Source organism: Ambystoma mexicanum, chromosome 1p (genome assembly GCF_040938575.1).
Source record: "Ambystoma mexicanum isolate Mex_15411 chromosome 1p, UKY_AmexF1_1, whole genome shotgun sequence".
Taxonomy (NCBI): Eukaryota; Metazoa; Chordata; class Amphibia; order Caudata; family Ambystomatidae; genus Ambystoma; species Ambystoma mexicanum.
The window spans coordinates 50,175,597-50,198,625 of record NC_090921.1 but is presented as its reverse complement, the minus strand read 5'-3'; the positions used below and the strand labels follow the sequence as shown (position 1 = coordinate 50,198,625).

At 50.4% G+C, this 23,029-nt stretch overlaps 1 protein-coding gene across 1 annotated transcript in view; it reads right to left on the bottom strand.

The window, feature by feature from the left end:
• Nucleotides 1-23,029, bottom strand: part of LOC138579547 (microtubule-associated protein futsch-like) — a 1,023,262-nt gene that overhangs the window by 339,380 nt on the left and 660,853 nt on the right. The window lies entirely within an intron of this gene.

The window sequence follows — 23,029 nt, the reverse complement described above, 5'->3', positions numbered from 1 at the left end:
ACCCTTATCTGGCAGTCCCTGGCATCATACCTAAAGGACCCTTATCTGACCGTCCCTGGTGTCATGCCTAAAGGACCCTTATCTATCAGTCCCTGACGTCACGCCTAATTGACCCTGGTCTGGCAGTCCCTGGCATCCTGCCTAAAGGACCCTTATCTGGCAGTCCCTGGTGTCATGCCTAAAGTATCCTTATCTGTCAGTCCCTGGCGTCATGCCTAAAGGATCCTTATCTGCAAGTCCCTGGCATCATGCCTAAAGGGCCCTTATCTGGCAGTCCCTGGTGTCATGCCTAAGGGACCCTTATCTGGCAGTCCCTGGCGTCATGCCTAAAGGATCCTTATCTGGTAGTCCCTGGCATCATGCCTAAACACCCTTATCTAGCAGTCCCTGGTGTCATGCCTAAACAATCCTTATCTGGCAGTCCCTGGCATCATTTCTTAAGGACCCTCATCTGGCAATCCCTGGCGTCATGCCTTAAGGACCCTTGTCTGGCAGTCCCTGGCATCATACCTAAAGGTCCCTTATCTGGCAGTCCCTGGCGTCATGGCTAAAGGACCCTTATCCGTCAGTCCCTGACGTCATGCCTAATTGACCCTTATCTGGCAGTCCCTGGCATCCAGCCTAAAGGAGCCTTATATGGCCGTCCCTGGCATCATGCCTAAAGTATCCTTATCTGTCAGTGCCTGCTATCATGTCTAAAGGACCCTTATCTGGCAGTGCCTGGCGTCATGCCTAAAGGATCCTTATCTGGTAGTCCCTGGCATCATGCCTAAACACCCTTATCTAGCAGTCCCTGGTGTCATGCCTAAAGGATCCTTATCTGGCAGTCCCTGTCGTCATGCCTTAAGGACCCTTATCTGGCAATCCCTGGCGTCATGCCTTAAGGACCCTTATCTGGCAGTCCCTGGCATCATGTCTAAAGGACCCTTATCTTGCAGTCCCTGGCATCATACCTAAAGGACCCTTATCTGGCAGTCCCTGGCGTCATGCCTAAATGACCCTTACCTGGCAGTCCCTGGCGTCATGCCTAAAGACTCTTATCTGTCAGTCCCTGCCATCATGCCTTAAGGACCCTTATCTGGCAGTCCCTGGTGTCATGCCTAAAGGACCCTTATCGGGCAGTCCCTGGCATCATGCCTAAAGGACTCTTACCTGGCAGTCCCTGGAATCATGCCTAAAGACCCTTATCTGGCAGTCCCTGGTATCATGCCCAAAGAACTTTTATCTGTCAGTCCCTGGCATCATGCTAAAGGACCCTTATCTGGCAGTTCCTGGTGTCATGCCTAAAGACCCTTATCTGGCAGTCCCTGCCGTCTACATCCACTGGCCCGTCTACTTTTTAGACTTTATACCTGTATACGATATGGGGGATAGAACGGCAGAATGCCCACATCTAGATTAGAAAGCAAAGAAGGGTTTAGGTCACCGTAAATCCTGCAATTTGAGAAAGGGGTGAGACAACTACTCTTCAACTTTACAAGGGGGACACTTGCTTCAGGGGATTTCAAGGCCATGGAACCGGCAAACTCTGGAGGGGATACTGAAGAAGGGGTTTGTCTCTGAGAGAAAAGGAATGCAATCCCATTCAGTGCGAATCACCCTGAGCATTTATTTGCTTAGGAAAATCCCATTTTCATTTGAGTAGGCGATTCTTGAGACATATCCTCCAATGAAGAAAGTAAAGTAAAGTGTAGCATGTGACCGGGTGACAAACGGTGACACGTAATTTTAGAAAATTATGTATTTTCATTGGTGACAGCAAGCTAGCAGCTCTGGGTCCTGAGGTCCTCCATTCCACCTTGAATTAGTTCTGTCCCAGTTAGTAAGGTGGTCTGGGATATATGTTAATTAAGGTGATCTGGGATATATGGTTAGTAAGGTCATGGGCATAATTTTAGGGGAGGACAGGGGTGTTTCCCCCCCAACTTTCATGGCACATCATTTTGTCCCCATTCATGTGGCTGGGGCAACTTTTCTTCAGATGTCATGTCCCCCCCAACAGTTTCAAGAAAGTTACTCCACTGAGTAAGGTGGTCTGGGATATAAGGTTAGTAAGGTGGTCTGGGATATTTGGAGGGAGAAAAGCAACACTCTCCTGTCCAGCCGGCCTTTGGTTGGATCTTGGTTCCTCCTATCTGTGATACATTTGCAGAACCGCTTAATTTTGAAAATCAGTTTAAAGCATGGGTGAAAAAGGCAAACCAATTATGGAACATTTTGACAGCTGGAAGAGTAGTGTGACCAAATACCCCTTTCTGTTTTTCATCTTCGTTATTAAAAAGGCAAATGCACTAGTGCCTATCTTGATTGCTTTTATTACTAGCACATGTACCCGGCGTTGCCCGGACTGAAACGTAATGACACCTTTCATGCGGTTTTTCACTGCTGCCCTGGCTGCCTTTTGACACTGAGCAACAGGTGACTATCAGTTTGTTGTCTGGCTTGTCTCTGTTCTGGTGTGTCTTGCTGCCTCTTGACACTGAGCATCAGGCGACTACATCAGAGTGTTTTCTGGCTTGTCTCTGCTCCCGTGTGTCTTGCTGCCTTTTGACACTGAGCATCAGGCGACTATCAGTTTGTTGTCTGCCTTGTTTCTGTTCTGGTGTGTCTTGCTGCCTCTTGACACTGCGCATCAGGCGACTATCAGTTTGTTGTCAGGCTTGTCTCTGTTCCTTTGTGTCTTGCTGCCTTTTGAAACTGAGCATCAGGTGACTATCAGTTTGTTGTCTGGCTTGTCTCTGTTCTGGTGTGTCTTTCTGCCTCTTGACACTGACCATCAGGCGACTATATGAGCGTGGTTTCTGGCTTTTCTCTGTTCCGGTGTGTCTAGCTGCCTTTTGACACTGAGCATCAGGCGACTATCAGTTTGTTGTCAGGCTTGTCTCTGTTCTGGTGTGTCTTGATGCCTCTTGACACTGCACATCAGGCGACTATCAGTTTGTTGTCTGGCTTGTCTCTGTTCTGGTGTGTCTTGCTGCCTTTAGACACTGAGCATCAGGCGACTATCAGTTTGTTGTCTGGCTTGTCTCTGTTCTGGTGTGTCTTGCTGCCTCTTGACACTGAGCATCAGGTGACTACATCAGCATGTTTTCAGGATTGTCTCTGTTCCGGTGTGTCTTGCTGCCTTTTGACAATGATAATCAGACGACTATCAGTTTGTTGTCAGGCTTGTCTCTGTTCTGGTGTGTCTTGATGCCTCTTGACACTGCACATCAGGCGACTATCAGTTTGTTGTCTGGCTTGTCTCTGTTCTGGTGTGTCTTGCTGCCTTTAGACACTGAGCATCAGGCGACTATCAGTTTGTTGTCTGGCTTGTCTCTGTTCTGGTGTGTCTTGCTGCCTCTTGACACTGAGCATCAGGTGACTACATCAGCATGTTTTCAGGATTGTCTCTGTTCTGGTGTGTCTTGCTGCCTATTGACAATGATCATCAGGCGACTATATCAGCGTGTTTTCTGGCTTGTCTCTGTTCCGGTGTGTCTTGCTGCCTCTTGACACTGCGCATCAGGCGACTATCAGTTTGTTGTCAGGCTTGTCTCTGTTCCTTTGTGTCTTGCTGCCTTTTGAAACTGAGCATCAGGTGACTATCAGTTTGTTGTCTGGCTTGTCTCTGTTCTGGTGTGTCTTTCTGCCTCTTGACACTGACCATCAGGCGACTATATGAGCGTGGTTTCTGGCTTTTCTCTGTTCCGGTGTGTCTAGCTGCCTTTTGACACTGAGCATCAGGCGACTATCAGTTTGTTGTCAGGCTTGTCTCTGTTCTGGTGTGTCTTGATGCCTCTTGACACTGCACATCAGGCGACTATCAGTTTGTTGTCTGGCTTGTCTCTGTTCTGGTGTGTCTTGCTGCCTTTAGACACTGAGCATCAGGCGACTATCAGTTTGTTGTCTGGCTTGTCTCTGTTCTGGTGTGTCTTGCTGCCTCTTGACACTGAGCATCAGGTGACTACATCAGCATGTTTTCAGGATTGTCTCTGTTCTGGTGTGTCTTGCTGCCTATTGACAATGATCATCAGGCGACTATATCAGCGTGTTTTCTGGCTTGTCTCTGTTCCGGTGTGTCTTGCTGCCTTTTGACACTGAGCATCAGGCGACTATCAGTTTGCTGTTTGGCTTGTCTCTGTTCTGGTGCATCTTGCTTTCTCGGCGGTGCCTGTGTGCTTGCGCTTAATGTCTTTGATGGCAGTTTTCCCCTGTCTCTGCTGCCCTGGCTGCCTCTTGACACCGAGCATCAAGCAACTACATCAGCCTGTTGTCTGGCGTGTCTCTGTTCCGGTGTGTCTTGCTGCCTCTTGACACTGAGCATCAGGTGACTGTATCAGCCTGTTGTCTGGCTTGTCTCTGTTCTGGTGTGTCTTGCTGTCTCAGCGGTGCCTGTGCGCTTGTGCGTAATGTCTTTGCTGGCAGTGTTCCCCTGTCTCTGGTGCCAAGGCTGGCTCTTTACAATGATCATCAGGCGACTGTATCAGCCTGTTGTCTGGCATGTCTCTGTTCCAGTGCGCCTTGCTGTCTCAGTGCTGCCGAGCATCAGGCGACTGTACCAGCCTGTTGTCTGGTTTGTCTCTGTTCTGGTGTGTCTTGCTGGCTCTTGACACTGAACATCAGGCGAATGAATCAGCTTTTTGTCTGGCATATCTCTGTTCTGGTGTGGCTTGCTGTCTCAGTGCTGCCGAGCATCATACGATTGTATCATCCTGTTGTCTGGCTTGTCTCTGTTCTGGTGTGTCTTGCTGTCTCAGCAGTGCCTGTGTGCTTTCACTTACTGTATTTGATGGCAGTGGCCCCCTGTCTCTGCTGCCCTGGTTGCTTCTTGACACTGAGTATCAAGCAACTTTATCAGCCTATTATCTGGCTTGTCTCTGTTCTGGTGTGTCTTGCTGCCTCTTGACACTGAGCATCAGGCGACTGTATCAGCTTTTTTTCTGGCATGTCTCTGTTCTGGTGTGCCTTGCTGTCTCAGTGCTGCCGAGCATCATACGATTGAATCATCCTGTTGTCTGGCTTGTCTCTGTTCTGGTGTTTCTTGCTGTCTCAGTGGTGCCTGTGTGCTTGTGAGTAATGTCTTTGATGGCAGTTTTCCCCTGTCTCTGCTGCCCTGGCTGCCTCTTGACACTGAGCATCAGATGACTTCCCAAAGGTTGAATTGCAGGTTTTTTGTCACTGGGGATGTGCACGTATTGTTTGCAGATAAGACCAATTTCCTGGATTTTCTTGTATTCATTTGCCCACATTTCTTGTACTAAAGTATAGCCCACGGTTGCCTTTTATTATGTTCATTTGTTAGGCAACTTTTAAGCTTGTGTTATGGTCACTTGTTGAGCAAAATAGCGATCTATGGCGGTGTGTTATGCAAAATAGGCACCAAGCCTAATTTCATCTACCTCAGAAATTTTAAACAGAGTAAAATAAGCATTTGTTTTGATTTTAGCCACCAGGGGCCAGATTACAGAAACTTTGCATCAGTCAAAATGCAAAGTTTTCACTAGGGCTAAGTTTGCCCTATTTTTAAAAACATTGGGACACCTTAAAAAAACATTGCACCTCAAAAAGTGCAGTTTGGCATATTAAAAACACCAGGGCTACAATTGTCCTAGTGCTAAAAAAATACACTTTTGATGCATTTTTTGCATCAGGGCAAACTTTGCCCTAGTGCTAATATCATTCCGTATTAGCACTAGGGAAAACTTTGCCCCGGTGCACAAATGTGGTGAAAATGCATCTTTTTTGCACTAGGGTCATTTTTGCTCTAGTGCTTTTAATATGCCAGTTCTATATGCCAAACTGCACTTGTCGAGGTGCAGTGGCTTTTCATTGTGTCCCGGTGTTTTTAAAAATCGGGCTAACTTTGACCTAGTGCTAATACTGTGCAAACTTTGCACTTGCACCGGTGCAAAGTTTCTGTAATCTGGCCCCAGGGCTAAAATTGCCTATTACAAAACAGATACATTTTTTAGGCATATTTGCAAGCAGGAAAAAGTTTGCCCTAGTGTTAATACCATTCTGTATTAGCATTGGGGCAAATATGGCACTGGTGTAAAAATGTAGAGACCATTTATCTTTTTTGCACTAGGCCAATTATAGCCCATGTGCTTTTAATATGCCAAACTGCACTTGTTGAGGTTCAAAGGTTTTTTAATGTTTCCAGTGTTTTTAAAAATAGGGCAAACTTTGCCCTAGTGCTAATACCGTGCAACTTTGCACTTGCACCGGTGCAACATTTCTGTAATCTGGCCCCAGCGGTTCAACTTTAGCAACTTTATACCACATCATTAGATTCCTTGTGAAATGTTGCCCATGTTAGCCCCCTTGGACCCTCAAGACCCCCCTTCGTTTCTAGTGCGGATACACAAACAGACACACTTTGACAGATATATATTCGATTAAGAGTAATGCAGTTATTTGGTTATTTAGAATGTACTTTTCATCACAGAGTCCTATCATATAGGGCCTCATTACACGGTAGGGGGTAACGGTTTACCGGTACCGGTAAGGGCACCGGTACCGGTAAACCCTTACCGCCTTACTACGAGGTCCCTTTGCGGGACCCGCAAAGGGACCTTGGTGCTAATTACGGTACCGCAATTTGCGGTACCGTAATTAGCTCCTTCCCCAGTCCCATTGAGCCCTATGGGGCAAAAATGGGAATGGGGAAGGGCCATGGAGAAAGGGGGAATTACTGCCCCGCCAACCTTGGAATGGGGTGGTAATTCTCCTTTTCTCCATGGTGGTACCGGTATGGTACCGGCGGCAACCATGGTGCTAGTAGCACCATGGTTTACCGCATAATGGGCCTCATTCCGAGGTTTGCGGTAAGTATGGGTTTTTACCGGCATGGCGGAAAGACCAAGTCCGGTCTGGTACGACGCCGCAATTTACAGGCCATTCCGACTTTGCGGGCACAAGCTTTCCACCATGCGGTAAATCCCCTAGCGGCATACCGCTAAAGGGCCCGTAAAACCCCTTAGCGGCATGAAGCGAGACGGTCATTACAACACCGCCACCGAAGCTCCGCTGTCCGTTATTAGCGGTGACCGTAATTTACGGTATCCGTAAATTACGGTCACCGCTAATTAACGGATACAGAAATTACGTCATCGCACAGGAACGGGAAGGAGCGCGGCGGCCATCTTTAAAAACACAATCCACTGCCATCCTCTTAATACAGTACCCGGAGGTATATTCCGACCCTCAAAAAAGCTATCAGTGACCAGTATCATGCCAAAAGCACTGAAGAAAGGTGCCGCCCGCATCAGGAAGGAGCGTTTCACGCAGGACGAGCTCCAGGTCCTGGTGGACACCCTGCACGCAAATGCTGAGACAGTATTCAGCAGCGACATGCGTAGGCCGACCATTGCCAGGAAGAAGGAGATCTGGGACTTGGTGGCATAGAGGGTGAGCGCCGTAGGGAACACCCCCCGTACGACGAGGGACTGCAGGAAACGGTGGGATGACCTCCGTTTCAGGGTGCGGGCCATCCTATCGGCCATCCAAACACAGGCCCTGTAGACAGGAGAAGGCCCAGCTTCTCCAATCAAGATGATGACCTGGGAGCAAACGTGCGTGGACATGATGGGCACTGAAGCCATAGAGGGGGTCGGCGAGATGGTGTGCAGTGCCCCGTCATCCACAGATGGAGGTGAGTGTCATGAGTGAAGATAGTAAATGCATTCCCAATGTAAGGCACCGCCAAGGGCTGGGCAAGCAGTCACATCACGTATGGGAACCCCCCCCATCAAATCATGCCGTCACAAGTAAGACCCAGGCTGATGCCAGGTGCAAGGCTCCAACCCATATTGGCCAGAGCACACAAAGAGGCAGTCAATGTGAGTCAGCACAGTACTCCACCAACATGAGTGACCCAGACACCTGCATGCATTTACCGTCCAGGCCCAGATCACTGTCCCACTCCCAACCCAAATGTCAATAAAACACTGCAATCCCATTGTCATACCATAGGCTTGAAGAAATGCTGACCCCCAAATCATAGCTCATGCCATCTCTCTCTTCCCCCACCACAGGCAGCGGCCATGAAAGTGAGGGCCAGGAAGCCACACAGCCCTGTACCTCCAGGGGCACAGCCAGGGTACATCATAAACCTGCAGGAAGGAAGAAGGCACAGGCAACACCACCTGCACCAGCAACCCCCATGGAGGCTGCACAACCCACACTCACACCCCTACCCATGCCTGCACTTCCGACGGAGACATGCCCCACGGTGCACTCAGAGGAGTTCAGTGTTGCAGGGGAGAATGCTGCCATGTGCCTCCCCGAGGAGCCAGGTAGCCCGACATCAGTTCCCGTATCCGATGTGGAGGAGCCCCATGAGATCGTACACAGCCCAGACACCCCATCCTACAGTCAAGTTGCACACAGCGACTCCGGGGAGAGTGACACCCCAGGCATCACAGGCCAAGGAGCACCACCTGCCAGTCCTGGATCCACCTCCCCGGCAGAAAGCCCTGAAAGGGCTGCAGGCTCAACACCACGACTGCCTAGCACATCTGCCACACCGGCCATGGATGGATTGCACTCCCAGCGCCTCACGGGCCTGATTGAGGACTTCATCCGGGACAACCGTGAATCCAGGTTGGAGTGGCACAATGACCTGCAGGCCCTGGGCGAAGTCATCACTGCCAACACAAACCGGCTCTGTGAGGTGCTGGGCCGGATCGCTGATGCCCTGGAGGCAGCACCCCCCAGACCACAGCCCCAGTGGGAGTGCCCACCCTCACAGTGCTCCTCCACGCAGACCAGCCCTGTCCGTCGGTCAATGCGCACACTCCGCCGGCAGAACATGGATACCCCTGGCTCTGGAAGCACACAATGACCATACTGCAACACACAAGTGGCCTATGTTGCACTGATGGGACTATTGTGGGGGTGTTGTGGGGAGAGGCAGAGGGGGGTGAGGGTGGTGGTTTTGTTGTACACGTTCCTACATTAAAATTGAATACATTGGTTGTTCATTCCTAAAAAACAGAGTGGACATTGCTCATTTTGCTTGTGTCGTTTGATGTCGCACATTGCATGGTGTACATGTATCCCCACACCCAGTGCGCAATGTCCTCTCACCCTCACACCCTCAGCTGACTTGTGAGTCAGAAATATTGTCCAATCAATGATTGACGCACTGAACGTCCCTCCTGTGCATCGGCACCATACTGCTGTCCTGCCATTCCTTCCTCCTCCCCCTCATCATCATCTGGTGGTAGCAGTTCCACGTCAGGGGGCAGTGGCACGTTCCGACGGATGCACATGTTGTGTAGCATTACACATGCCATGGTGATCTTGGACACCTTCTCGTGGCTGTAGATGAGTGCCCCACCAGACCAGCTGAGGCAACGAAATTGTGCCTTCAACAGGCCGAAGGTCTGCTTTATCACCACCCGTGTATGGGTATGGGATCTATTGTAGTCCTCCTCGTGCCTGTTCTATGGGTTGCGGACCGGGGTCATGAGCCACGGCTTTAGAGGGTAGCCAGCATCACCTGCATGGAAGTGGAAAGGAGGTAATTGTGTGTGCATTCATGGTGGAGAATTGTACTAGTCTTACATGGCCGCAGATGATTACTGGGATGAGTGTGCACCCCCCCCTTTCCCACCCAGGTGGGGTATGCATCCCCCCCTGTCCCACCCAGGTGGGGTATGCATCCCCCCCTTTCCCACCCAGGTGGGGTATGCATCCCCCCCTTTCCCACCCAGGTGGGGTATGCAGGCGACCTACTCACAGCCCCAAAGCACTGCCATGGCCCATTCAGGTTACTTACCAAGCAGCCAGGCACGTCGTCCGGCATGTCGCTCCATGTAGCGTGGTAGTGTTGAGTTCCGCAGGACCAAGGAGTCATGAGTTGATCCGGGGTATCGGGCATTGCAATGTGTGATGGCTTTACTGGCATTACACACCATTTGGATGTTGATGGAGTGGTATTGCTTGTGGTTGCGATACGGCACCTCCATGGCATGCGGGACCACTAATTCCACGTGGGTGCAGTCGATGGCACCTATGCAATTTAGCATGCCTGCCAGTGCATGGAAGGCAGCTTTGGTGTCATATATCTCCTGGGGAGTACGGGGTAGGGATATGTATTCCCTTGTGTGGGTGAGGAGGGCATCAAGCACTTGGTTGAGTATCCGTGAAAATATGGGCTGTGAAATGCCATGCATGTGCCCCACTGTATGCTGGTAGCTGCCTGTGGCGAGGAAGTGGAGCACAGACACTACCTTCAGTAGAGGGGGGATGGCAGTGCGGATTTCTATGCGGCTCACTGTATCATCATGTATCATGTCCACTATGCTGGTAATGGTGTCCCAGTCAAGCCGGTACAGGGTGTGGATCTGCTCTGGTGTGAGGTTGAAGGGGGTGGCTCTGATGCGGGGGATTGTGGGCTGCCGGCGTGGTAATGGTGGCTGCACCGGTAGGGCATGCTGGGCCTGTCTCACCCTCCTTCTCCTCCTGTGTATCCTCTGTGGTGGGGGTTGTGGTTGTTGTAGTTGCTGTTGTTGTAGTTGCTGCCTTGCAAGCAGGGCCTCCAGCTCCAGGAATGCTGCTACAATTGGTATCATCTTGGTGTGGGAGGGGGTGTGGTGTGTGGGTGTGCTCCTTTTGTGCTGTGCCAGACTCCATTGCCTCCACCTGTGCTGATTGAGTGCACCTGTTTCTCTTGGAAACACTGCTCAGGGTCCTTAACACCTTCTCAGCGATACCGGAATTTACTCCATGGCGGTAAGGTACTTTGCGGTCTTGAGGAGGCCGTTTTTTCCATGTCCGCTTTACTTGGGATCAGCTCCGGTTTACGTCATGCCGCTAATTACGGCATGGCGTGTCGGGCGCGCGCCACTAGACCGCTATTTACGGCATCGTACTTTATGACGCCGTAAATAACGGTCTGGTGGGTCAGAATGGGCCGTAACGGGAAACAATGCGGGTATTCCTTTACCGGCATCATTTTTCCCTTACCACCCAACTCGGAATGAGGCCCAATCTGTAATGAGGCCCATAGTGCCGGTCTATATGCATTCTGTCCTCAAAGTAAGTCTGTAGATGTTAGAGTCTTTGGTGAACATATTTATAGAGAAGGAATCCACTTACTTGTAGGGTTTTTTCTTTCTTAAACAAATCACACGCATGTAGAAACTAGGTCTATTCCCGGGGTTCACACGACATACATGACGATGCTGCAGAATTGGTGTGCAGTGGGTTTCTATCAGTCAGATCTACTGTGTTGCCCAGTCACACCTACATGTCCGTTAAAGCTGTAGTGGCAACACATTATACATTATAACCGTGCTCAAACATGCCTACATAATACTGCAAGATGCATACTCGGGTGTTCTCTCTCTGCTCTGTGCAGCTTGGTCGGCTCACCTCATGCTGCCTGGAGTGGCAAGCACAGCCCTGTAAAAATGCAGACACTGATTCCACATGTCTGAGACCCCAGATTAGTCCAAGTGCTCCCCCAGGGTGCATGGAAGGACCTGGAAACTATTCCTATTGCACTTGGGTGATGTCTTGTTTTGCACGTTTAAAAGGATCTCTTTGTCAATGAATCGTTCCTTCCTTTTGCAGCTGAGGGGGAAATTCAACATCCTATGTGAAGAAGTGAGAAATGGGAAGACCTTTGGAAGTTCTGTCTTGCTGGAGAGAGCTGCTGATCTGTGTAGATAATGACAGCTTTTTGACCCGGGAGCTTCTGAGCCCCTGCCTCACAGGGCGAGCCTGTTTTCTTTGTTTAGAACTTGCGGTTACTCCATAAGGCTGTCCAGTCCCTGCCTCCAGGCTTCACTTCAGCCCTCTTCTTGACAGAGACGTTTCTAGCCATTCATAATGCTCCACAGAACGCATGCTGCTCACCCTGCTTAGCGTCTGCGACATGTGAATGGCACCGGCATTTATGGTGTGTTCTTCACCTGAGGCCCTGGACGTGATTGGAACCTAGCTCTTGTTGCGTATTACGAGCAAAGGAGGACGCATAAGCACAGAGGGTTTCTTCAACAACTTTATTCCTCTAACTCCAACTGTGAACTGGCGCTTTCGCGCCTTACCCAGAACTCCCCACTTCCCCGAACAACGTCACAATGTCCCACCTCTCCGGCGGGCGGGGCTGGCGTTAATCCTGCATCGACCGGTAACAGCTTTGTCCCCTCACACGCCCTTATTTTGCGCCGGGCAGCCGCCCGCTCGGCCCGCCCCAGAAACGGCTCTGAAAGAGCAATTTAAAAGACACGCAGCCAATAATAAGTTGGTGTAGGACTGACACATAGCAATACAATATCCCAAAGGCTCATCTGCCAAACTGCTGTGTGTCGCTGTGCAGATTTGAGAAAATGCAAGTTAGTGAACTATACTGCGGAGTGGAGGCAGACTGGGTGACCAGAACCAGAACTGCCAGTCTTTCAATTGTTACTGCTTCTCGTTTTTATTTTTTTTCCCTACAAGACCTCCTCCCCCGGTGGACCCGAGGCGGAGTGGAGGCAGGGTGACTGGGTGAATGGCGTACGGTGCACGAGCCAGGAGCCTGTTTCTTCTACCAGCCTTCCGGAGCACAACGGTCTCAAATTTACTTTTGTTCTTCAAACTCTAAGAAAATGATAGAAGAGGCAGAAGGGCGGATGCTGAGAAGCCACAGGGTGCCCAAACCTGGCAACTCATTGGGAATTTGTCGACAATCGTCCCGCCTCCACCTCTCCCTAGTCAGCCCAGACCCTGGCGGCAGGCCGGACTCAGAAACCGAAACAATCACTGCGTCACGGCATGAGGATTCTCAGAGAAACACACCATCAATTCAGAACCACACATCAGCGAACTGTAAAGACAGCCATATGACAGCCGCTTTACCTGGATGTTCTGCCACGGTCTCCGACACTCCCGAGAGCTGTCCTGCTGGTTGTTACGCCTGCATCGTCTGGCATTGTGTGCTGCGGTGCAGAGGAGGCTCCTCCCCTTCCTCGCTGTCCTTGCCTCCAGATCCATCGCGTGGGCCCCTTCGCTCAGGAGCCAGACGAATCATGCAGTGATTTTCACTCAAGATTGGAGGGACGACCAGTCGCCCCCCTTTTGTCAGGCATTACCGCCTCTCCTGACATCATCGGACCTGATGAGATGCCTGCTGTGGCAGCACTCCTAAATCAGTGCAATAAGCCCGCAGACAACCAAAATACACAGCTCATTTCTACTTTTAAAGAAAACGCCTCTTTTAAAGTAGCGGTTCTGGTCCATTCAGAAGTCGCACCTGCCAGGCCCATAGTTTCTGTAAATCAATTCACTCCTCCTTCTATCCCTCAACCGGCATTTACCATCATAGACCTTACAACAGTTGTTGAGAGTGCAAATTCCTCATCACCTCAGGACAAAGATAAATTGGCAGGCCCCAGTCTGTCCATACATCCTAGTCAAATTTTACCTTGAAAATGCAACTCAAACGGGGCCAATAAAGAGTGTCCAAGTGACAACTCTCCCACTGTTCCACCTATTCTAGTGAACCATAAGCCCAAATCAAAGAAGAACATCAACAAACAAAAAAGCACAAAGGAAAAACCTCATGCTCGACAACCAAAAAACAAAGCAGTGATCCGTGACCCTATGGGGACCTTAAAATTTCATCCAAGGAAAACCGGACCATCCAGGGTAAAGACACTACCTACACCATTGCTAGCGCATTCAAGAATTTCTTTCAAAACAATGCAAAAGAAAATTTGAAGCTTCAAACGAGTTGTCTGTTACGCTCACCTGGCTCCCACAGGGGCGTCGGACGGACCCGGACTGCTGTGGCCTCCACCCACGTGATGCGTAGTGCAGCGATGACTGACTGGATCTGCCCTCCTAATCTTGTCTGCTTGACCCGTAGAAATATTCTCCTACAAGTGGAGAGATGGGTTTAGCCACTTGTGGATTCACGTGATAGCACCCCCACTGTCCTCCCTACTAAACACCTCTGAAGCGCCCTCTCAGCAATCTCACCTTATATTCTTGAAGGGTGAGCCCTCCATCCTGCGAAGCACGCAGGGACACGTTGATGACCAGTTACTTCACTGGCTTGAAGATATTGGAAGAGTTGTAGACGAATCCTTACTCCAAAAGATCCTGGCGAAGAGCCGCAAGTATATAGTTGGTAAGAGTTCAAAATGCCTGGAATTCACTCCTGTCCAATTCCTCTTTTATCTTGCAGCTTTGACCCAATAAGAAGATTGACAGCTGAAAGCGCTCCAGTAAAAGTCTGTGTTACCCAACACTGTCCGGTGAATAATGCCAAGGGTTAAACTTGCTGCTTTCTCCTTATCTTATAGGTGCGGCATAAAAAGATGTGGCGTGCTGATGAATTATACCTCCGGCGGTAAAATCAGGTAAGCATATGGCGGCTAAAGAGATTGGGCCTCATCACAAGGTTGGCGCTAAAAATCTGGCCGAACCGGCATGGCGGTTATAACATGTCCGGCTTGGCACCAACCTGCAAATAGCGGACGATCAAGAGTGCGTGGACGCGCGCATCCCTGCATGCCGGTTATGCCCATACCGGTAACGACCCCCAAATCCCCACACAGCGGCATCGACCAATACGCACAGAACGGCTCCGCCCTCGGCAATCCCTAAACACCATTACCGTTATTAAATGGTGCAAATAACGGGTGCGTCAATACCGGACCCTGAAGTAACATCATCGCGCCGGAACGGGAAATGCCATGGCGGCCATCTTTAAAAACACAATCCATTGCCATCCTCCACCTACAGGACCCTCTATACCCCAACTCCCAGGCCACCACTGACAATATGTCGAAGACCACCCGGAGAGGCACGGCCCGCCTGCGCAAACCATGTTTTACAGACGATGAGCTGAACATGTTGGCCGAGACCCTTGTGGCAAATGCAGAAGTGGTGTTCTGCAACGACCTCAGGCGTCCAGCCCAGCTCAAGAAAAAGGCCATCTGGGAAGAAGTTGCCCAGAAAGTAAGTGCAGTCGGCACCACCGCACGCACAGTGCGTGATTGCAAAAAACGTTGGGACGACCTCAGGCTGAGAGTCCGGCACATATTGTCAGCTAATTGGAGCCAGGGGCTGGCAACAGGAGGAGGACCACACTCCCCACTGAAATTGGCCAGATGGGAGGAGACCTGCAGCTCCATCATAGATGTGGAGTCCATCGAAGGAGTCGGTGAAGCAGAGTTTGGCGTGCCAACATCGGCAGATGAAGGTGAGTGTCCCTACTGAAACAGTAAAAATAATCATAATCATCATCCCCCAAATGTGGCTGCTACACCAGCCAACAAATGGGCCATCATGCACATCTACACATATCCATGTATACATTCTAGGTCTACCACCATCCCATCCCAATGCATGTTGCGGTCATACATGAAAACACCCACAAAACACATTTCATGGGCATGTGCCACCCAGGACAACCCTCCCAAAACACATCGATGTCCAACTGCACCCAACAATGCGTACATGTGGACACGACTACACTATCAAAATCCACTCTTCAACATTGCATGTATACAGTCCCCTACAAAGCCACGAATGCAACTGATCAGATGGCGCCACATGTCCAATGACTATTGCATGCACAATGCAAGCGGAACAATCACTGATATACTGCCACTCTGTCCCCCACAGGTATGGATGCTGACAGTGATGAAGCGCAAGGGAGTGCACAATGCACAACACCAGCCAAAAGAAGGCAATCTGATGGCACAGGTCCATCAACCTCAAGTGGACCAAGGATGGGCCATGCGGGAAGCGGGCCAAGAACCGGTGCAAAAACAGCACCATAGAAAAGTACACAGGACGAGCTGACACCTGCACCTGCATCCATCGTCACACCATCCACACTGGCTGAGGACACAGCAGGCATGGAGGATGGCACACATTCTGCTGCTGCCAGCACAATTGGGGATATGGCTGCATTGGCAGATCATAGTGTTGATGAGGTAGCTGGGCCGGACAATGAGGGCGATGCAGGACTTGTCCACTCATAGCCTGTAGTGCACACACCAAGCCCGCAGGCCACCCCACAGGACACACCTCAGCGGGACTCATCTGACCAGGGCAGCCATGGACAGTGGTCTCCGGCCATGCACAGCCCCATGATCCATGCTGTGCCACCACATCACCCACCAACCACAACCCACACTGCCATACGGGACCTTGAGGGACGTCTCTCCAGGATGGAGGCCCGGCAGGAGGTGATGCAAGGCTATGTGCAGCAGTACCTTGCTGAAGGGGAGACAACACACCGTATTATCCAGGACAGCACCGCGTCCGTTATCCAGGCCATTAACTCAAGTGCTCAGCAAGTGCGTGATGGCTTCAATGCATTGGGTCAGATCCTCACCAGGATTGCTGACCGCGTGGACCAACGGCAAACCCTGCCCCTTGTATCACAACCATCTGGGTCATCCACATCATCCACGCCATCGGGCTCGAGGCAGACCAGCCCCGTGCGCATGTCCCTGCAGAGTTCGCGCCACTCAGAGATCCAACCCCCACCTCCTTACGGGGCTCAACAGTAGCAGGGCCACCCTGCACAATCCCTTTGGGCATACATCCAGACACATGTCATGCCATAGTTGACTTTGGGTGTTAGGGGGTGGGTGGAGGACGGTGGTGGGTGTAGTGTGTAGTACTGGGGTGTTTGGGGGCATGGGAGTAGGTTGGGGGAGTTGGAGGGTGGTTGTGGGTGTAGTGTGTAGTACTGGGGTGTTTGGGGGCATGGGAGTAGGTTGGGGGAGGTGGAGGGGTGGTGGGGACGTGGATTGTTTATTCATGATGTACTTAATTTCTCACAAATACACCAGTTGTGTAACAAACATCACATGAGTGGACATTGCTGATTTTTTGTATGCCAATTTATTGCTTCATGGTGATTCGTGCACATGTGCCCACACAACCAGTGCCCACAGTTCACAACACATGGCATCCTCTGCATTAAAGTACATCAGAATGATTGGTCTATGACCATTTTGCGCACTGCGCGACCCTCACGAGTTTTGCGTCCTGGCCTATGTCCTACTTCTACTGCTTCCTCTCCTTCTACTTCACCAGGTTGTGGCAGCTCCACGTCTGGTGGCAGGGGTATGTTCCGCCGGATGCACATGTTATGTAGCATTACACATGCCGTGATGATCTTGCCCACCTTCTCAGGCCCGTATATGAGTGCCCCTCCCGACCTGCTGATGCAGCGAAACCGTGCCTTCAAAAGGCCAAACATCTGCTCAATGACCACACATGTACGTGTATGTGCACGATTGAAGTCCTCCTCGTGCCTGTTCTGCGGGTTCCTGACAGGGGTGAGTAGCCACGGCTTCAGGGGATATCCAGCATCACCTATATGGGAGCAGAAGGAAGTATGTGTGAGGATGAGGCTCAGTTGACAGGTGTGCTCAGCCTGTACATCATTCAAGTTCATATGCACTATCTCGTCATTGGCAGCCACATCCACATGACTGTCAGCCCTGTACAGTGCATGCCAATCCATATAGGGAGCCTTGTGTGACATACACGACCTAGGGTCCTAGGATTTTAAAGCACCAGGCAATGTATGTCTTGGCTAGGGGCATTTTGCATGCAAATGTGAGGGCTGTGTGTCGGCGGATGACTTAAGAAACTACCATTCCGCCCAATCCATCTGCCCCCATGGCCCAGAGGGCATTCCCCTAGCATATGCATGTACCTCCCCTCAATCCATCTGCACCCATGGCCCAGAGGGCATTCCCCTAGCATATGCATGTACCTCCCCATCAATCCATCTGCCCCCATGGCCCAGAGGGCAGACTCACCCAACAGCCAGCCACTTCGTACAACGTCTCCTTCCATGTAGCAGGGTAGTGAGGAGTTCCGCAGCACCATGGCATCATGCGTGGATCCTGGGTATCTGACACAGCAGTGTGTTATTATCTGGCTGGCATCACACACCATCTGCACATTGATGGAATGGTATAGCTTCCGATTGCGGTACACCGCCTCCACGGCATGTGGGACTACCAACTCTACATGGGTACAGTCGAGGGCACCAATTACATTGGGCATGCCTGCCAGTGCATGGAATGCTATTTTGGTGGCATTTGCCTCTTGTGGTGTCCTTGGTAAGGATATGTAGGCATTTGCATCCAGCACTTGGTTTAACACACTTGGTTTAACACAACAGAGAAGCATGATTGGGACATGCCATGCATTTGGCCCACTGTGTGTTGATAAGTGCCTGTGGCCAGGAAGTGGAGCACAGATGCCACCTTCAGCAAAGGGGGGATGGCTGTGCGGATGTTGATCAGGCTGACCAAGTCATCCTGTATTAATTCCACTATGTTGGTGATGGTGTCTCTGCCCAGGCGGTACAGGGTGTGGATCTGTGCTGGGGTTAAGTCAAATGGATTGGCCCTTATACGCTGGATTGTTGGCTGTCTGGGGGGAGCGACTGCCTGCACTGGTGGGATTTGCTGGGCATGTCACACCCTCCTTCTCCTCCGGCGTCTTCTCTGTGTTTCCTGTTGTACTGCCTGCTCAAGGAGTAGCAGTGCAGGCATGTCCTCCAGGCCCAGTATGGCAAGTACAAGTGGTAGCATTTTGCCTGTGTGGTATGCTCCTTTTGTGCTGACCCTGACTCCATTGCCTCCATTGCCTCCACCTGTGCTGATTGAGTGCACCTGTGGCACTTGGTTACACAGCAGTTTGCTGTTTATGGGTGGTCCGTGATCCGGCATTGCCGGCATCATGGTGGCCCTTCTTACCGGCATCTCGATGCCAGTATGTACTTGTACGTGCGACTCGTGGTGTCCCCTTCTTTGCGGCATGCCGGTATTAAGGCCTCCCCATATGCGCGCGTGCCCGCATGTCGGTACGGTGGTGCATGGCCACAGCGGGTCCTTGACGATGCCGGTAGCAATGGCATCTAGGGTCATGATACACCGGCCCAGTAATGGATGCCGGTATTGCCTTACCGGTGCCGTTCTTACCGGAGCACCAACCTTGTGATGAGGCCCATTGTCTCTGTCTGTTCCCTCTGCACACCTTGTTGTTTCTTGTCCCCATTAGGTGCCGGGTTCCGGCGATGTAAAGATAGAGACAGCGCCGGATCGAAGAGATGCTGCGTGGAACGGTGAGTTTGGCGTGGCGCTGCTGCTGGTGATGCGACATGTTTAAAACAACGTCTTTCCTCTGGTTTGAAGAAGCGATTAATCCGGGAATCAGGTAAGAAATCAGGTAATACTCTTGTTCTAACCTTTGCTTCTTTCCTTCTTTCTAGGTGCTCCAGGTTCGAGGCGGGCGTGGCAGAAGGCTGGATGCTGCTGCTGGCACAGTGAGCGTTACGCTGCTGGATGCAGAATAACATGAAGCGTGTGCTGCTCTTCGGGCATGGTTTAAATAGCCTCCAAAGTAGTCCCAGGTAGGTATTCCACCCCGACCACACCCGAGTAACAAAAAAGTCCCTAAGGTAAAGTAGTCCCTTCCAGGCCTCACACCGGGTTGGATCTTCTTGCAGCATGGTCTGCATCAGGTAAGTGTGCACCTATGAGCCTGGCGCCAGGACTGATGTCCCATATGAGCCTGGCGCCATAGGTGCCAGGACTGAACCCAGACAGCCCCTAGCAGGGGTTGCTGGGTTTTCTCAAGGTGACATGATGCCTGCTCCAGGGGCTGATGGACGTGGTCTGGATGCCCGGGGGTATGCATCATGACATTGGGCCTCATTACGACCCAGGCGGTAAGGGGTTTACGCCAGCGTTAACAGCGCCGACCCTTACTGCCTGAGTACGAGGTCCCTTAGCGCCATGGTGGATTTAACACCTGCTTTTAGCAGGTGTTAAAATCCATGGCGCTAAGGGACCATGGAGTTAATTACGCCACCGTAATTTACGGTGGCGTAATTAATGCCTTCCCCACTCCCATTATGCCCTATGGGGCAAAAATGGGAATGGGGAAGGGTAAATGGGGATTGGGGACTTACCGCCCCACCAAGGTCGGAATGGGGCGGTAAGTCCGCCAACCACCATGGCGGAATTGCAACCTTAGCGCCATGGACCATGGTGCTAATAGCACCATGGTCCTCCGCCAAGGTCGTAATGAGGGCCATTGTCTGACACTGAAATCCTTGAAGCCATTGTCGACCTTCCAATGACAAAAGCCCGGAGAGTTGGCTCTATATTTCCAGAAAGATCACAAATCCCAGAAAGCAGCCTTACACCTGCTCCGGCTGCAAAAACGGCGGGCCAACAAGACACGTTAACTTTGTCCCAGAACCTACCCGCCACAACGGCCGGGGGCGTAAGGGACCCCGAACCGGAGAACAGCCGATTAGTAGAACCTAAAACTACAATTCTGGGACAGAACGAGGAAAAACAATTGCCGCCTACTTATGCTCCAAGCACAGACTTTGTTTCGAACAAGCCCGAAGTAGACGACCAAAGTGTAGATTTGCGGTCAACACCAACTGAAACTATATCAAATATTTTCCCACAGTCAACTTCTAAAACAGAACTAGAACATCCAGACATTCGGTCCAAATTCTCTCAGGGAGCACCGCTTCTGAACTAACTGACTGCCTCCCAGAGCCCGAGAAAGACCAGATGTCCAATCACAAAGTTTCTTTTAAGGGTGAGATTCTCAGTGGGAAGGGATTCAATCCCCACCCCATCGGGTTTGCCTGATAGGAGGAGCTCCATGGGACTCAGCCCAAAAATTCAGGGGCGACCTAGCGCATTGCAGGAAACCCCAGCAAGAGAAACTTCAAAGAGACCAGATTTGATGATGATAGTGTCCACGGTAACTATTGCCCTAGCTCCGCTCAGCAAGTTGTACGAGTCTCTGGACGACACATTAAAAGATCAAACATCTATAATTGGGATGATGCTCTCGAACTTAATCTTTCTGGAAGGCTACGTTACTGCTATGGATCTAAAAGCACTTGAGCACCAAAAGAATCTAAACCAAATAGCTCAAGAACTTAAAAACGCTGTAAATGTGCAACAACCAGGCCTACAGGAAAATGCGGCCACGTCAGAAAGCCTTCTTGCATCCTCACAAGAAGCTCCAGAGTCAAGCTTAAGGACGGCAGACTCCAAGCAAAACTCAAGACCAACCCAACGCAATTTAATTGCGCAGCATCATCATCAAAGTGGGAAACTTCAGACCACAACACCACCAGAGCATATCATCAGAAGTCACTATCAACTTCAGTTCGCCCTTCCGCCCTCAAATTACATCAAACTAAGGAGTCGCAGACCTCTAAATCTACAAATGAAAAAGCGGCCTCAAAAGAAGCCACGGACTTAACAGCGGACTATTCGATATTTGAAAACAGGCAAAAAACACCAAAAGCAAATGCAAGCAAAAAGAAACCACTAGTGCTACACATTCTGACAAAAAAGAACAATGGAATAGAAAGGTCCTTACCTGAACAACCTTGCAATACAATTGGCTATGGAGAGAGCCCCCCAGTTCATCTACAAAGTAACAATCACTACAGTCCCGGATAAAAAAAACCTGGACCTGGGTAGGTCCCCAATAACAACTGAAGACTTCCTAAACGTCAAGGTCCTGCAGGACCTAAGTGAACATTTAGTCTCCAACAATGAATCATCGGATATCAACTCAAATTCAACCGACGTTAAAGAAGCTTTTGTTCCAAAAAAGAGACTAAAAGAACCTACATCTAAATTAGAGGCTAAGCAAAAAAATATCTCAGCATTTGCAACAGAGTCCCCTGAATTAGTCAAAAGATCTCAAGGCCCCGGCTTAACTGGCTCCCCCCCAGAGGCCATCTACCTAAGTCCGGAACAAATATAAGGGCTTCGAGCGGGGCAAAGGACATCTCGTGCCACAAAGTTCTGTGAAGGAACGAAGACTTTTCCGGTGAAAGATCTGCAACCATAAGGGGGACTCGAGCAGAGGCTGACCAAAGTAGACCTAAGCATGAAGACTTCCATCATTTTTCCTTCGAAAACCGAAAAGATCTTAATTCGCCCAAAGAAATCAGATTGTTCAAACTAGAACAAACAACAACAAAAAAAGAGGACATGATTCTAAATAGAAGAACGATTCTCCACCAGCTTTCACAAATTAGCCTCCTGAAAACTCTAAAAACAGACCATTTTTTGCTAATCGAACCTTATCGAGACTAGCAAAAGCATATCTACACATTACACATAAAAGCTGCACCGCTTGAAATCCTCCACCTGAAGACGTACAGCGAGCTGGAAAAGAGAGGCTTCCGACTCATTGAACTGGAAACAAAAAAAAGAACTCAGTCTCCGGGATCAAATGAAAACAAAAACAGGACAAGACATCGCTTTATTTCCAAAACAGAAGAACTCTACAGAAACTCAAGATGGGGACGTTATTCGTGACATTCGCCTGAAAAAACCTGTAGACCCTTTCATCGTCAACTTGAGAGACCGCTTCCAAGAACCCGTGTTGGTTCACGAACAGAACCAACCTCTCCGGGCCTCAGCGGCACCTGACCTTCGAACAGTGCACAAGGATCTCGGGTAAAAGCCCACGACACTGCTTCTCGGCGAAGAGTCTTGGGGTCCCCAGTCAGACAAACCAGAAAAAGGGACCGAGATTATAAACCTGATGCCCTACACTCCAACAAAGAAGACATTTGGGAAAATTCTGGGAGAGGCCAATGGAGATGGTTGCCAAAAGCCTTAGAAGCCAAAATTAGGAGATAGCCATCACCCCATCCGTCGTCGTGCAACGAAAGCGAGTCAACAACAATTGACCTACCAACTGCTCTCCTCATGAAACTGGTTCATGGAACACCTGAGGTCATCAACATCTAACCCAGCCAGGAGACGTCGACCTAGGCGCCTTTGACATCATATGTCTCCAAGAGACCTGGCTGATTGATAAACCCATGCTTGATGGATACACAGTCCTAGTAACACCGGCGACAAGAGGCCTTCTCGGCCGACCCTCATCGCGCCTCCTCCTTGCAGTACGCACAGGCTATGGATTATACCTTATGAAAAAAACGTCGGAATCCTATGGCCACCTTGCAGCCCTCTTAACCTGGGACAACAACAACCAAGCTACTGAT